The following is a 17,740-nucleotide window of genomic DNA, read 5'->3' as shown; positions in this document are numbered from 1 at the left end:
TCAAAAAAAAGAAAAAAAATATATATATATATACATATACATATATATGTATATGGCATTGCTAATGTCCCCAGCTCCCTTTAGTGAAGGGAGCAGGTGCCAGAAGGGATAGGGGGATAACAGGAGATAACAGGATGCTGGACGTGCAAGGTGGCTGAGGCTGGCAGCACAACGTGTGATCCCCGGGTCTGTTTATTTTATCTGGACGACACTTCTTACAAACAGGGAATTAAAGATCAGAGCCTGCACCCTCTAGATGTTTCTGGACAATGCCCTCAATCCATCCCTTTCTACACAAAAGGGTTGTTTTGTGGTCCAGCTATGCGCGCGCACACACACACACACGAAGTTCATGTCATGTGTGGGGCTCTCCTGTCAAGCACATATATTTGAGTCTAGCTACTGTGTAACTCCGCTAAATGGAGAAAAGCTCTCAGCCTCCATTTTTTAACCCCTAAAATGGAAATGTATATAGGTATATATATATGTATATATATACCTATATACACATATACATACGTATACACACACACACACACACACACATATACTTTACACGGTTTTCATGAAGCGTCAGTAAGTATAAGGATTTTACCAGATTCCAAGCACACAGGGGACGCTAAATAAACTGCAGCTGCTCGCAGCAGCAATAGGGACAGAGAGCCTGGCATCAGGAAGCAGACCACTTGTGTTTATAATCATACCTCTTCCGCTTACTGGCCAGAGAACTTTGGGGAAGTGACTCAGCCTCCGGGCACCTCGATTTCCTCGAATGTAAAATGAGGGCAGTAATCGTAGGACCTATCTCCTAGGATAGAGAGGCTGATTCCTTTCAGGTAAAGTGCCTGGCCTGGAGTAGGTGCTCAATAAACGGTAACACGCGGCTTGGGGTTTCTGATTTAGTTCTTTTTTGAACTAGCAACCGAGGTCTACAGACTGTCCAGCAGATTTTCCACGTGGCTGGGTCGGTTTGAGAAAGCCGACGCGGGTCATTTTGCTACAGGCCCCAGAACAACCGCTGTGTGAAAAGTCAGAGGCTCAGTTCTGTCTAGAAACCAGCAACGGTGGGTTTCTTTATTCTCATTTCCCGTCAGGATGCCCATAACGTTTTCTGTGTAAAGGGGGTGAAGCTGGGAGCGCTTGGCAGGAGTAACTAAGACACAAAGAGCCAAGAAGCCCGCGAGAGAACTGTGTCTCTTCCCACAGAAAAGAGGAAAACCCAGAAATCTGTCCCCAGGCCGTCCTCCAAGAACGCTAAAGCTGGAAGGGACCAGGGGCTGAACAAGCCTGGTGACTTCTAAACCTGGCTTTGATTAACAGTCACCTTGGGAGGACTCTGAAAGCTACATTCGCAGCCCGGGGTTAGAGGGATGGAGGCTCTAATGCAATACGGATGGGCCTGGGGATCTGCATTTTGACATGTTTTGCCACAAGCGATTCTAACATGATTTTAACAAAAGGCTCTACGGTAGCCTTCTGGGGTCACCGATCCAGCTGAGTTGCAACCGGTGGGGAAACTGAGGCTCAAGGAAAGAAACTGATTTGTCCAAGGCCAACCGGAGGCGCGGATGGGACTCCAACCCAGGCTTCTCTACACTCTACCTTATGTTTTCCCCCCCTCAGGTTGGCTTTGTCACAGAAAATCCAGTGGTATCCTGCTGGGCCTCTAGCCATCACTTCCCCCACTTTTTCCAGAGGTGCGCCCCCACCCCCTATCCTTTTTCTTGCCCAAGCAGCTGTTCAGAAAATCGATAAGACCACACTGGGAAACAGAAGTGGGGATTTTTGCATATTTATAGAAGCAGCCATTAAAACTATTAACAGACCATCAACACTGAGTTGGCTGGGAGCCTTTTTTCTCTCTCTCTCTTTTTTTTTTTTCTCTTTTGTGAATACTGGACTGACTTGAGTATCTCTGATTGCAGCTACTGATTTGGGCCCCGCTCTGGTATTTAACTCTGCATCGGCCGTGCAGCAGCTCCATTAAAAGGTCACTGGACCCATAATGGCTGGACACCACTCAATTCTGCCAAAATCTTTAATCTCGAAAAAGCCACAAGACCAGGGCTCTTCCCCTCACCACGCCGCCCCGCCCCTTGTGCATGCAGTGACCCAGGATTTAGGAGCAAATGGGATTAATGTTTCCAACCTTTCGGGGCTATTTGGATAAGTATGCCTGATGGTCTAGATTTCTAGACTCAGGAGACAGAGAGTTTACGTGTATATTCTTTACGGGGCAGACTTTGTCATGGCCTTCATAATGGAGGTTCCAATGGCGGCAGGAAATCAGATTGTATACAGAAACGCTGAGATGGGAAGGGTATCTGGTGACAGGCATTACTCCAGGCAAGGCTGGCGGTCCAGCAGATCGGCTGAGAGGGACAACAGCTAAAAGCTTAGAGTGAGAGCATGACCTTTCTCTTGTCTGTTGGTTGACCTCCCCTGACACTTTGGTAATAACGTGACACTACAGATACTCAGTAGGCGTCTAGCAAAGTTCAACCGGTGTCTCTGTCCATCCAGCGGGGAACTTCCAATCCCTAAGACAGAAAAAGCAGAGGAAAGCCGGTCCTGACCCTCTACGGGATCACTCTCACTCAACACAAAGGCAGTTCCAGAATCTAAAGAGCAGTGGAGGACGCAAGGTTTTGGAGGGAGGGCCAGGTTGGCCAAACCCAAGTCCTGATTCCGTGGCAAAGCCAGACTCCAGTCAGAGGGCACCAGTGGCAACGGTAGACAAGCCTGAAAAAACCCAAAGAGGAGCTGGGCTACAGCAGAATTCTGATTGGCCAGGCTTGGGTCATGTGACCCCTTCCGTGCCAGGGAGATTTGCATACCAAGCAGACTGACTTTCTACCTTAGTCACCTTCTCAAGAGAGTCAGGACCAATGGAATGTATTGATAAAGAGATTAATAATGAGATGTATTATAGGGAATCGGCTCACAGAACCGGGGAGGCTGACCCATCCTCAGGGCTACAGGGTGAGTTGGCAAGCCGGAGACCCCGGAGAGCTGCCAGAGTTTAGTTGTAGTCTGAGTCCAAAGACCTAAGAACCAGAAGAGCTAAGGGTGTCGTTCTCGCAGGATTGGCAGCCTCAACCCCCAGGAAGAGCCCATGTTTCAATTTGGGTCCAAAGGCAGGAAAAAAAGCTGATGCAGCGGTCAGGCAAAAAGAATTCTCTCTCTCCCTTTTTTTTTTTAATGTTTTATTTTTATGTATTTATTTATTTATTTGAGAGAGAGAAAGAGAAAGCACACAAGCAGGGGAGGGGCGGGGGGGGGCGGGGGGACAGAGGATCCGAAGCAGGCTCTGCGCTGACAGGCTAACAGCAGCCAGCCCGACGTAGGGCTCGAACTCACCAACTGTGAGATCGTGACCCCAGCCGAAGTCGGAGGCTCAACCAACTGAACTACCCAGGCGCCCCAAGAAGAATTCTCTCTTGCTGGGGTGGGGGGGGGGGCATCCACATGGGGTTTTTTTTTTATTATTATTATTCAGGCCTTCAACTGATTGGGTGAGGCCCCCCTCCCCCTACATTCAAGAGGTCAACCCGCTTTACCCAGTCCACCGATTTAAAAGTTAATGTCATCCCAGAACAGCCTCACAGAAACATCCACAATAACGTTTGATCAACTCTCTGGGCACAGCATGGCCAGCGACACCAACATACAAAATTAACCTTCACGCTTCCTAGAAGGCCACTGGATCCATCAAGGTTTGACCAGAGAAACACAACCAGTAAGAGATACATATTAAGGGATTTGTGGCAAGGAACTGGCTTACAAGACCGTGGGTGCTGGCTTTGCAATTCTGAAATCCCGAAGGGAAGGGCGGGCCAGCAGGAAGGATAGGCTGGAACTCTCTCCAGCATGAACCGAAGCTGCTGGCCACAGGGCGAGTTTCTTCATCAGAAAAGCCTTGGGGCGCCTGGGTGGCTCGGTCCGTTAAGTGGCCGACTTCGGCTCGGGTCATGATCTCACAACTCCTGAGTTCGAGCCCCACATCTGACAACTCAGAGCCTGGAGCCTGCTTCCGATTCTGTGTCTCCCTCTCTCTCTCTGCCTCTCCCCTGCTCACGCTCTTTCTCTCTCTCAAAAATAAAAATATTAAAACATTAAAAAAAAATTTTTTTTAAGTTAGTTTCTTAAAAAAATAAAAAATCTCAACTCTGTTCTTAAGAGCTTTGGTCTGATTAAGTCAGGCCTGGCCAGATCCCCTGGGATAATCTCCCGTACTTAAAGTCGACTGATTATGGATCTCAATCCCATCTACAACGTATCTGCATAGCAACCTCCAGGTTAGCGTTTCACCCCATCACTGAACACTCTGGCCTAGCCTCATTGACAGAAAATTGACCATCACGCAGCCTGTATTTTCCAGAAGGACGGGGTAAAAGAGCCAGCGGGCAGTCAGCACACTTGACGTCCAGGAAACAGGGAGGCAGAGAGAGTGGAGAAAGGGCGGGGAGTGTGGGGGGGTGTGGAATGGAGCAAGTGCCATTCTAGAGTGGGCCTGCAGGCTGGGGAATCACTACGCCTCCTCCTTAGTGACTCTAAACGGCCGCTGTCACCTTTGGGACCGTTAGGGGTGCTACTCAGTAGCATCAGTGACCCTCTGACCTCCGTCTCTGCTTCAACGGCCCTAATTTGGGTTTTTATCATGTCTCCCTCTGGTTTGGCACCTTCCCCCCCCCCCCCCCCCGCCTTCCACGCGGCTCCAGTCAGTGCCCTGCCCGCTTCCCCTCGGTACCCCCCAGAGCTCACCTGAAACTTCGGTGACGATCTCTGCGCCTGGCTTCCTACCCCAACCGCGTCATCTCTGTCCAAGGAGGTTCTCTGGCTGGGAGCACTAGGGACATACAGGGAGCACCAGGGACTGGATGCCCCAGGGGCCTCCTTCAACCGGGGGTGGGGGGATCCAATGGATAAATCCCCCAGCTTCCTCAGCCACAGAGGAAGAAGCCTGATGTTTCCACAATGTCGCCCAGAGGCCTGAAGGAATGGAACCCCACTTGCCCCATAGCTTACCCTGTCTTCACTGGCTTTCTCCCTGCGCCCTGCCTCACTTCCTCACTCCCTCCCCGTACTACCTGGGGTCACATCCCAACTAGACCACTTCAACCCAAATCCTTGCCTCGGGATCTACATTTTGGAGAGCTCAAACAGAGAAACCACCAAGTCTGGTCATCCAGGAACACAATTTGGGCCACCGTATTCCTCCATGGAAAAACCACCCTTGCCCTCTGAACAGGCAGATTCCCAAGTGGGTAGTTTGGGGGTCCCACTGACTGCTTTGGCTTCGTCTCCTGCCCTCCTATGCGTATCATTCTCTAGGCAACTCGGAGTACCTTGAAAACACCATAATGGTTCCTGCCTCTCGGCCTTTAAACACAGGATACCATCTGCCAAGCGCCGACCCCTGGGCCCTTCAGCCCGTCAACTTCATTTCGATCTAGTGAACTCTTCTCACAGAGGATGAATTCAAAGGCTTTCCTGCCTTACAACGTCTTGTGAACACCATTCCCCACCGTGTACATCTCTCCCATCAGACAACGAGACTCCGAGAGCAATGATAGTGCCTTATTTTATCCTTAGATCATAATACAATGACTAGCGCGTTATAGGGATTCCACAAGGCTCATTGGATGCATCACTGAGTACTCTTACTAGCTCAGTGAGTAGTAACATCCATTTCCGCCCCTCTGCCCACAGCTTACTTCCTAATTAAGAAAAATAAAAATATTCCATGGGGCACCTGGGTGGCTCGGTCGGTTGGGCGTCTGACTTCGGCCCGGGTCATGATTTCGCTGTTCATGGGTTCAAGCCCCACGCCGGGCTCTGTGCTGACAGCTCAGGGCCTGGAGCCTGCTTTGGATTCTGTGTCTCCCACTCTCTCTGCCCCTCCCCCGCTCACGCTCTGTCGCTCTCTCCTTCAAAAAATAAACATTAAAAAAATTTATGAAAAAGAAAAATATTCCAAAAGGACTCCGGATTTGATGGAATGTTGATGCGTTAAATGCGTGTGTATGAGCCCCGACCATTGACTGGGATGCTCAGGTTGAATAATGATCATGGACGAGGCTTTGTAAATTGCCAAGTACCAAGAATATACTCAGAGTTGTTTCCATTTTAAATGACATCAAGGAGCGAGAAACAAGAAAAGTGAGAGAGTGTGTGCCTTGTCCAAGGTCATTCGGGAAGTAAATAGGAAAGGCGGGATTCGAGTGAAGTTTCTGACTCTTGTCCCCATATTTTCTACATACAAATGGGCACCGTCTTAAGGCACGAAAGCCTTGAAAACAGGGCCACAGATGCAGGAACAGTAGACAAGTCAAGGCTTTCCTAGAACCCTTTGGAGACAAAGCGTCAGGGTTTAGCAAACCCTAAGAGTGGCTGCCATTTGAGTGCCCTCGATCTGGCTCTTTGTACACATTATCTGTAAGCTGTACGACGATAAAATTTCTGCTATGTATTTAGCTCCAACTTACAGATGAGCACATAGAAACTCGGATTTAAGTCACTCATCTGCGAAGCATTGGAGCTCAGATCCAAACCCAGAAATGGCCAATTCCAGAGCCTACCGTCTGCTACATCCAGCCCCTCTCAGAAAATAATAAAAGCTGACATTTTTTAAGCAGCTCCTGTGTACCAGGCACTTACTTCCGTCCTCGTAATAATCCAGGAAGGCTGCTTCGATGATAACTTCCCCAGTTTTGCTGACGAGGAGGCTGTGTTTCATGCACAGTAAGTCAGTGTTGCAAGGTCAGAGGCAGAATGATGCTGTGGCCCTTTCGGACATCAGAGGGCACTTCTTTCCATGTCTTTCCATGTCTCTGAGCTCCGATTGTACATCGGAACACACAAAGAGCTCTGTAAATCTCCAGGCCCCATCTCTTGAAAGTCTGATGCAGTAAATGCCTCCACAAGGAAACAAATATGGAAACATTTAGATCGATAGAGGCGAAGAAGAGAGGGCTCTTTGGTCCAAGCTGCAGCATAACAGAGAAATCCATAAGATCCCTGCAAATGTAACGTCCATCCTCCCGTGGCTGACGAGCTGGCGATCGAGAAAGCAGAAAACTCTGACCTCAACTCCGTGTGGCCTGAAGACAGCTGAGAGAGAGAGAGAGAGAGAGAGTCACAAGAGAAAAAATAAAGTATGAGCCTCCTTTATGGTGGGGATTTCAAAAGCAGCTCTCTTGAACTGGTGAAGTCAGAGATAGGATAGCTTCACAAATGGCTACTTGGCAGCCGTAAACTGTGATAAATTTGTTCTACATTCGTAGACGTGGAAAGACGTCCAGGGCATGGTGAAAAAAAAAGCAGATTGTAAAATACCATGAACGGACTATGTATGCCCGTGATAGTATATAGTATCATTTTTATTATGCGTATATAGGAAGTATGAATATATTATGTGTGACTATAGTATGATCCTATTTGTACATGTTGCTTAAACACACCCAAACAACATAGACAGATGTCCATCAACACATCAACAGTGGTGGACCATTGGGGGATCTGTGTTTCCTTTCCTTCCTTCCACGAATACGTACTGAGCTCCCACTTTGTAACAGACACCCTCTCTCTTCCTTCAGCCTATGTTTAATTGCTTGAGAATTCTAGAAGCATGGATTTACAGGCACCTGGATTCGCAGCGAATCTGAAAATAAAACGATCTCCTGTCAATAGCCCCAATAACCCCCAATGGGGGGGGGGGGTGGTGACGCTGGTGATATTTATAAGGCGACTCGGGAGAAGAAGGAAGGTAGGAGACAGACCGAACAGCCTGAGAGAGAATCCCCGGCCCCCACCCTCTTCTCCGCCCCCACACACTAGGTTCTGGTTTTTTGTTGTTGTTTTTCGCATGGGTTTTTTTTGTTTTGTTTTGTTTTGTTTTGTTTTTGGTCGGGGGTCACCATCTGTAGATTTGCTCTGCACAAAAATAAAGCCATCCATCTCCCTTATGGTGGTGTCATGTAAGCTCAGGAAAAACCACAGTGCTCAAGGGGGGCCCTGGGTGGGAAAAACACTTATCTGCCTCAGCCGGGTTCAGAGCTCTCCCCCGAAGGCATCCTTCCCTAGGCTCAGGGGATGGGGGTTGTTTATCCCCTGGCACACAATGAAATGTCGGGAACACATGTTCAGGGTGAGGTGGAGCCCGATGAAGGTTAAAAATGGAACAGCGGCTTTGATCCCCAGCCAACACCAATGACGCTCGGGGTTGGGGCCAGAGTGAGACGTCATGTTCCCTCGCTGTCTCCGCAGAAGGTGCAGACAGTCCCCTCCTGACTCCAAAAGCAGACAGGGCCCCAGACTGGAAAGTGGAAGAAAGACCCCAGGCAAGAAGGGACGCCTGAGTCTCAGGGAAAAGCAGGCCTCCTATGGGCCAGCCAGGGGGCTTTCTCTGCTTTTAATGGGGAGCCTCCATCGGGCCATTCATTATCTGATGGTACGAGGACTTGAAACAGGACCCTCCCTGGAGCGTCCGCTGGACAGGGCACAAAGTTAGCAGGCCCCGGCGTCTCGGTCTCCCTCCTGACTCATCTGTGGCCGCCATTTTGTAATCATTTCCCTAGACTCTTTCACTGTCTGTTTATCTAGGCATTCTTCACTCCACCAGCAAATTGTGCTGAAAGCCCGGTCTGTTCCCAAACCGGGCCGGATGCTGGATATCTAACAGCGAAGAACACCCAGTCTCTCCTTCCAGGTCTTGAGGTCTGGTGGGAAAGAGAGGCACAGAAAAGACAGTTGCAACAGGATAGACTAAGTGTTCTGAGGTGGATAAGTATAGGGTGCAGGAGACCACAATGAGGGAGGTAACCTGGGCTTGGTGGAGAAGGGCAGGAGAGGAACCCTAGAGAAAGATGGAGATTTTTTTTTTTAATTTTAATGTTTATTTATTGGAGAGAGGGGGGAGGGGGAAGATAGAGAGCAAGACACAGAATCTGAAGCAGGCTCCAGGCTCCGAGCCATCAGCACAGAGCCCGATGCAGAGTTCAAACTCGCAAACCATGAGATCATGACCTGAGCCGAAGTCAGATGCCCAACCGACTAAGCCACCCAGGCTCCTGAAAGATGGAGGTATTTAAACCAAGGCCTGGGGAAGAAAAGTAAGAGCTCACGAGGTAAACAAAGTAAGGCAAAAGTGTCTCGGGCGGAGGGAACAGCATGTGCAAAAGCTCTAAAGACAGACAAAGGGCACATTGGAGTAAACGAAACGCCAGGACACTGGGGTGAGGTGAGACAAAAATGTTTTCTCTCTAAAGTGCAGCCTGTCTACAAAAAAATGAACTGGTCACCCCCAATTTTGGTTACCTTTACAATCAAATTGGCCAACTGCTTTCCATGGGATTGAGTGAAGAAATCATTGTTCTAATCAGAGTCAACACTCTTACTGAGCACACGCTAGGAGCCGTAACTCTTAGACACAGGATCTCATGCGTCCTCATAAAAAACTGAATAACTTGAAGGTCACAGAGGTTACTTAAGCCCATCAAGTCCATATAGCAAGTTAAGTATACATGGCAGGAGGGGGCAGGATTTCAACCTGGAGCTTTGAACACCACTTACAGCATTCATTTGATCTTAGTCGAGATGGATTCCCTTATTAAGGTCTGCTTGTGAGTAAACTACTTCCCAGCTCAGAGAAGAAGACTTCCTCATCCATCCCATCCAACCATCCATCCATCCATCCATCCATCTATCCACTGAATCATCCACACAATCAATCACTGCGCATTCATTGTGTACCTCCTCTGGCAGGTCGCCTACATTGCCCCGTCTGTCTCGCAAACTGCCCCCATAATATTTTCACACTTTCAATTGTAAGAGACTCCCTTAGTCTTCTGAAACAAGATGGTACCTCAGAGATGGAACCGTTTACGGGTTTTCTCTGCAGCTCTACATAAGGTCATATTTCTAAATTCGCCCAGTTGCCTTAGCTGGTATTGTACATCGAAATCCATTAGAATATCCTAATGTCATGCAATGCTTTAAGGTCTAAGGCATCAGCATGAAATATCAGGAGTAGAAATGAACTTTGAGATTACCTAGCTCAACCTTCTGGTTTCACAAATTATAAAATAAGGTATAAAAAGAAGTCAGCTTTCCCAACAGCACATGAATATTTGATACTGATGTTTGCTCATGTGACACTTGGGGCTAACGAGGCTCATCATCCGTGTCATGGTCACAGAATTCTGGGTTAGGGAGAATTAAGTTTTCATATGGTACCGTATAAATTTGAGTCTAGCAGAATGGAGAAAGCAAATGTGCAGGGAGATCCCAAGATCACTTCATATAGGACATTCCACTCATCCCCAAAGTTAAGACCTCCTCTTACAAGTTCTCTTCCCACTATACACCTTTCTTCATCGGACTCATATTTATCAAATCCTGTCTGGATGTCTGTCCTCCCCAATGGCTTATCAGCGCCCTGAGAAACCATATCTGATTTGCACTTGTACATCTACTGCCTGTCACAGTGCCGAAGGTATAGTAGGTAGTCAATAAATACGTGTAGTATGCAATACCAACACTGCTTCGGATTACACGTGAAGGGTGTCACCAAGGAGGATTCTAGAAATTTCTTCCAGAATTCTAGATTCTAGAATTTTCTCCTAGAATGCTGGACTTTTCTCTTAGGAGTCTAGATTCTGGACTTTTCTCTTAGGATTCTAGATTCTAGACTTTTCTCCTAGGATTCTAGATTCTAGAATTTTTCTTCTAGAAATTTCTCCGCATGTTAGTATTGGTCTTTTTGTTAGTCATTAATTTTTTTCACTTTATCATGTTTCTCCGAATTAAACTGTTTGCTTCCTTTAAAAATAAAGCTAGTTCTCATTTATCTGCGGGCTGATGGAAGGTAAACAGATAAGGAAAGACAGGTCTGGTTTCTTCACATCCTAAAATTCTGGTACAGGTGTAAGAGAAAAAGATGTCTTCTCCCTCAGTCTGCTAACTCTATGAAAGCTTCTGGGTAGAGTGATAAATCTCTCTATTGTGTTCAGTCCATTTTCTCAGGAGCAACAGGCAGAAAGATGAAATCCTGGAAGCTTCTAGAAGCAGCTATCCTAAAGCCCCAAATCTCTGTTGTGAGGGTAAGTGTTCACCAAAGAAATCTCAAAAAGGGCCAAAAACAAAACAAAACAAAACAAAAAAAACGCCTGCACCCTCTCAGACAAGAGTCAGGATTTGAACAAACAAGGTCAGCAGCTCCAACAGAGTTGCCATTCAAAGAGTGACAGAACACGACTTTCTTTGTCTCCAAGTGACAGGTGACACCATCCCACAGGCGCCTTCCCAGCACGGAGGGCAAGCTCGTATTCATTCTCCTGTGGCAAAGCCACCACCAGCCTTTTCAAGAAAACGCAGCTTTAACACCCAAGGAATTTGGCTTTTGGGGGAAATCTCATATCCTTTGTATTGCGGGGGCCCGTGCTGGTGTGGAACCATGCCAAGGGCTACATGCGAGAAAAAGAAAAATGGGGGGGAAATATTGGGAGTGATTCCCAAAGAAAAGGATTCCCAGCCAAATTAGGGAGATGGGAAGTTGTTGGTCTTTTGGGTGCTCCTTGGCTGGGTAAATTTGGGGTTTGTACGTTGTTGAGCTTTATCTCTGCTGGGGTGCTTTGTTGGTCTGTACTCTTAATGTTCCTTCCTGGGAAGACTGGAGTCTCAGTCGCCACAGAGAACATGGCATCCCGTCCCTGACACTTACTGCTTGTGCCGTGTTAGGCAAGACAACTGTCATCTCTTAAAGTCTTGGGTCTGTGACATGGAGATGAGAATCAGAGGAATATTCTAAAGAGTTAATGAGATAAATCATGCGCAGGGTCTGATGGAAGGGAAGCAAATATCAGCTTCCTTCTCCTTTCTTCTGTCCCCTCCCCAACTCCAAATCCTTTCTTAACTACCAGGAGCAACCTGGTGAAAATAATTTTAATCAGCTGCACCTGAAACGACGAAAGAATGTTTTTTTCTTTGCAGTGGGTGAAGACCGTAGATCTGGGAACTGAGCTATCATTCTCATTCTTGAATAATTTGGGGCACATTTTCCTTCTCTCAATATTCAAAGCAATAACAGCAATGCCATCCTATCTTTGAGAAACTGCTGTATTTGAAAATCATTCCCGGACTATCTGGAGACATTTGCAGAAAGTCTAGGAAACCTGGAAACAAAAAGGGGCCTGAAAAATAGGGGCAGAGACAGAAATTTCCACCTTATGGGAAATTTTCAGTTTAGCATAGCTGGCATATAACTGGGCAATATTAGCAATCCAAGTAGAAATAACCAAAATAAGATTAACTCCCACTTCTTAAATACGAAGTAGGTGCTGAACATTCTACTAAACACGTTATATATATACTATCTCGTGCAATTCTCAGTGCAAGCCCCTGAGAAAGTTACCGTTATGAATGCATTTTACTGAAGAGGAAAGTGTACTTTTTTTTTTTAATTTTTTTTTTAACGTTTATTTATTTTTGAGACAGAGAGAGACAGAGCATGAACGGGGAAGGGTCAGAGAGAGGGAGACACAGAATCTGAAACAGGCTCCAGGCTCCGAGCTGTCAGCACAGAGCCCGACGCGGGGCTCGAACTCACGGACCGCGAGATCGTGACCTGAGCCAAAGTCGGCCGCTTAACCGACTGAGCCACCCAGGAGCCCCGAGGAAAGTGTACTTTGAAAAGGTATCATGTGTCTCTCTAAATCAGGTTCTGGTAGGCAGTCGAAGAAACAGGGTGACAATCTAGATCCTTCTCACTCCAGACCCTGAGCTCTTATCCTGGGGAGTTCAGAGTCCCCGAGAGGCTGACTTTCTCTTTCCCCCTTTTGAAACTTCTATTACAAATCTGTCTTAATCTATCTATCCTGTGACATTCTGTTTCTATGTCTCTCAATGTGTGTCTCAGTCCTTTTGGCTTTCACTGTTACACACACACACACACACACACACACACACACACACACACACTGCACTGACCAGCAGTCTGGCTGGTACACCTGTCCTCTGCATTTTTATGACCCCAGTCTGTAGGTCAACCCTGATAAAGTACAGTAGGTGATAACTAAACTTCCTAAAATTTCTATTAAACATTCTATATCCGAAATCTTTACGGTATCTTAAAGTCTTGGACCAAACCTTTTGGACCTTTTCTTGGACCACACCTTTCAGAGCTATATAAGTTATATTGGTCAGTTTTTGAGACTAGTGCACAGTTTTTTAGTCATTTTTTTACATCTTTCTCATAGATGTTTGTTTTCTCTAAGAAGCAGAAGATCAGAGTTCTAGCTCTGGTACTAACCAGCTTGGAAGTTCTCGGCCCCTCCCTGGGACTCGGTTTTGTTATCTGTACAACGGGAGACCTGCATCCACTTGTCCTCCACCTCCTGCCCAGGGCTCCTCTCTGGAGTCCCAGATCTTCCCTGTACACAGTCTGAAAACCATGAGATTAATAAACCCCTCGACCGCCTTCTGGTTTTACAACTCTGCAATGCTGTTACTTTATGTAAAATTAACAGTAATAAAAAGAATACTGAATATGGAAAATCTGATGCACAAAAGAAACAGTCCTAGCACATAATCCAAAACCCAAGATAAATGACATTTCATTTCTGTATTATTCGTGCTAAAATGCCTCTTGGCAGACATGGATAATTAAGGGTTTCATGGCGTGGTTTTGGTCAGCCTTCCGTAATTTGTACTTTGCATCCACAAACTCAACCATGGAAATATCCCAGACCCTGGTCATCTGACCCCACGTCAGAATTACCGTCAGGAACTCGTGTCAGGAATTAATGGCTGGGGCAGTGAGAGATGATCCCTGTTACGTAATGCCAGTATATTTTGTACATCCAGCATGGTTCACCAGAGCATAGCTGCTGGTGCCCTCCGCAGTCTGATCATCAACCCCGATGATGATCAGAGTCTGCCTCCAGGCTTCGGGGGAGACGACACCTGCATTAGCTCTTCCTGATTTCGTTATGCACCAGCTCATCTTCCCAAGTCAACCAGTTGCACTGGCGTCTGGCCGGAGAGTGGACACAGTTCCGCCAACGCCTTAGGAATCCATGGATTTGCACTGGGCTAGAAGTCGAGTAGCCAGTGGCACCCAAAGGGACGAACCAAGTCAGGGAACCAGGGACCAGAGTTCTGGTTTGATCCCTCGGGACCGGAGCGCGCGACCTTATTCCCGGGTTGGGCTGACGCGGGGGAGGAGCGATGTTCCGCCGGAGCCGTTACGGAAAACTCGGTTGGTTACAAGTTTACATGGTGCCTGGAGATAAGGCAAGGGAACTCCAACTTGAAATCAAAATCGCAGCGCTTGCAGTAATTAATCAATTGCAAGACATATGCTGAATGTGTGTCTCGATGTGAAAACAGATGGACTAATGTGTATTGATCTCCTACGGGTTGTTGACACTCTTTGAAACAGAGGCAATGAAAGGCATTGGAGGAGTGCTTTAAGTAGAGAGGGTTCAACCATGGGGGGATTGCAACTCTGGGCCAAGGACTCTTTTGGTGAACTCTGGGCTGCCACTGAGAACGTCACACTGAAGCCTTTCGGGGCCAACAGCGGAAATGAAGGAAAAACGGTGGGGATGGGGCAGCGGGGGTGGGGGGAGGGCTGTCTCCATCCCCACCTTGCCCCCTTCTCTACTCTCACATATTTATTTGTATTCCTTCATTATCGCAGCTTCCCCGGCCTCTACGTAGATCAACAGAAGTTACACCACTCAGGTCCCAGAAGCTACTCAGATAAGTTCTCAGTCCTCCTGCGGCCAATTCCACATTTGCTTTTCTTGGGGGGAGGGCGGGGGGGGGGGGTGTCTCCAACTTGTGTCTCAGTTGTGATTAGGGATCACACAATCCAGGTGCCGCAATCTCCCTCCAGGCATTCCCTGTGCACCTGAACCATTTCCAAAAGCCACTTCCCTCTTCCCTGATGTTCTGGAACCCTCGACCTGCCAAAATCAAGCAGAAGCTAAGGAGAACGGGAGAAAAAGTGCCTTCAGCGCTTCTATATGTTACATCAGCACACTGTGCCTCTGGTTTAGGCTGGTTGGCTTCCAGATGCCGCGGGCTTCGGAGCCACCCAGGAGAGAGCGAGTGTCGTTGGATTAGTGCTTCCCAACTAGTAGAAAGGGAATTTACAACAGAAGGAGCTTCCGGTAGTGATATATAGAGTCCTCTGTGTGGAACTCTTTAGGGGTATTAATCTCAAATTGTAACTATCACGGCCAAAGCAGGCTGAGGAGAGACTCTGATCATGCGGTTTCCATCCCCTCATCCTATTTTCTTCCTGACCTCTTCCTTGATAGGGGTACAGGAAGATGGCTTCTTTAGAAACGCTTTGTCCGGGCGCCTGGGTGGCGCAGTCGGTTAAGCGTCCGACTTCGGCTCAGGGCACGATCTCGCGGTCCGTGAGTTCGAGCCCCGCGTCGGGCTCTGGGCTGATGGCTCGGAGCCCGGAGCCTGCTTCCGATTCTGTGTCTCCCTCTCTCTCTGCCCCTCCCCCGTTCATGCTCTGTCTCTCTCTGTCTCAAAAATAAATAAACGTTAAAAAAATTTTTAAATAAATAAATAAATAAATAAATAAATAAATAGAAGTGCTTTGTCCAATGCTGTTCGTTGCCATACGGGTCAGGGGGTCTTGAAAGAAGGTCGAGGTGGGCAGCACAGGGTCCATGAGAATTAGATTGCCTACAAAAGGGGGCCAGACTATATGCATGGGTTGCATAGAGGATGGGGAGGAAATCTAAGAACTTTCCAGAATGACACTATCCCCTAACTGAACCCAAACCAGACAGTCACCTCCCCCCGCCCCCCTGCATCCCGGACCCCTAGAGCTTGCTTTATCATTCGCTAAAGAATAACCACTCAGTACTCAGGGACAAGGGTCTCTCTGGGTTTTCCTCCCTCCGCATCCCTCACTCAAGGAATTCTGCAGATAAATCACCATGTTAATCCCCTGGCCTGAGAGTTATGGGCTGTAGGAAAGCAGGAGGAGACTGTTGAATTGGGCTTGGGGACGGAAAGAAACTCTTGATGAAAAATGAAGGGTGAACGCACGGATGGGCCGCCCGCAGTGAGGAGGGATCTTCCAGAGAGAGAAGAGGGGTGATCTTAGGGTATGGGGGACAGGAGGTGACCTGTTCCAAACAACGGATGTTGAACCGGCAAAGTAAGAGGGCTCAGGGAAGCAGGAACGGGCAAGAAAGAACTCATTGCTTATGGAAAAGACCAGAAAGGGAAAAGAAAGCACCGTTCCAACTATGGGTGACGCAGAGGAGACAGCCTTATTCGATCTGATAGGGCTCCTTCAGACTTACACAGTGTCTGCTCCGGGGTAAGAGGCCCCCTGGCAATTACTACAGAGGCCTTCCCCGGACCTCGTGGTCTTTCTCTACACTCTCCTCCTACTGACAACTCGGCTCGCAGACTGGGTGCCCCGTGCGGTGAGGCCAGCCGTACCGCAGATGAAGAGACATCAGAGGGGAAAGGCAGAAATCCTTCCTTCTCCACCTTTCCTGGAATCCTCCTCCACTGCTGCAGTGTGTGTGTGTGTGTGTGTGCGCGCGTGTGTGTTCAAGTAATGTGAGACAGTGCAGAAACATCACCTGTCTATCGGACGCTCGTCCAACAACTGAGAGGATGAGAAACGAGACAGCGAGACCGAGAGGGATGACGTTAATAACGCAAGCAGAACTCTGCCTGACATCCTCCCCAACAAGCATCTTCCACCCCAGGGAGGGCAAAGGATGCTAAGGTGTAACCTCTGTTGTGCCCACAACCTGGTCTCATTCCCCATGTATCTCCCCGCGAGGTGTCAGTGTAATAGGTTTTCAAAGATAATTCCACCTTTAGGAGATTTTCCTCACTGACTGGAGACCAACTCCACTGTCTACGTTTGTGTATGCATGAAGGCGTGTCGGGTCCTGCAGCTACGCGTGGTGTAGGAAGGGCCTACGTGTGTTGTGCACAGGCATGCACGTGTGTGGATGTTGCCCACGCCCAGGGGACCGTGTGTGCGAATGGACTGTATCTGTGTCTGTATGTAGGCGTGCAAGCTATCCCTAATAAACTTCCCGTGTCCTAATCTCCATCTCAGAGTCAGCTTCCAGAGAGCCCAGCCCGCGATGACATGTGGGAGCCAAGGCTGCCATCACTGCATCAGAACATGGGATGGATGTTAGGGGCCCCCTGTCAGAGCCTCCCTGCCCCTTCGTTCAAATTGGTTCCTTACCATTGTTATCAGTTCAGACTCCAAAGTCACACATTTGCTTTCCAGTCCCAACTCTCGATAGCCACGTGAGCGTAGGCAGGTTTCAACTGTTCTGAATCTCTTTTGTCTAGGAACCCGGATAATCACGATGCCTGCCGTCCGGGGTTATCATCAGAATCAAATGAGACAAGGCAGGCAACGCCCTCAGCCAAGGGCCCAACGCACGGTACTCACCGGATCCATATGAGCAGCTATCGCTAACTTCTTCTGTGCTTAGTAGGTAATTTATAGGACTGCTGGTGGGAAAAAAATGTATAAGCTAGAGTTTCTTGGGAGATTTAATTGTGTCTAATAAATTAATCACAAAAATACATCCTATTCTCATGCTCCTCTTGCCAGATTTGAGATCCCCTTAAATAGGGATTTGGGCACCAAAATCCTGGAAGCCAGACAGCAAAGGACGTCTTTGCTTTGCCAACACTGTCTGCCCCTGCTATTCTCCAGCTAAAC

This window comes from Acinonyx jubatus, chromosome D3, assembly GCF_027475565.1.
Source record: "Acinonyx jubatus isolate Ajub_Pintada_27869175 chromosome D3, VMU_Ajub_asm_v1.0, whole genome shotgun sequence".
In the NCBI taxonomy this organism is placed as follows: domain Eukaryota; kingdom Metazoa; phylum Chordata; class Mammalia; order Carnivora; family Felidae; genus Acinonyx; species Acinonyx jubatus.
This window is presented reverse-complemented; position numbering follows the sequence as displayed.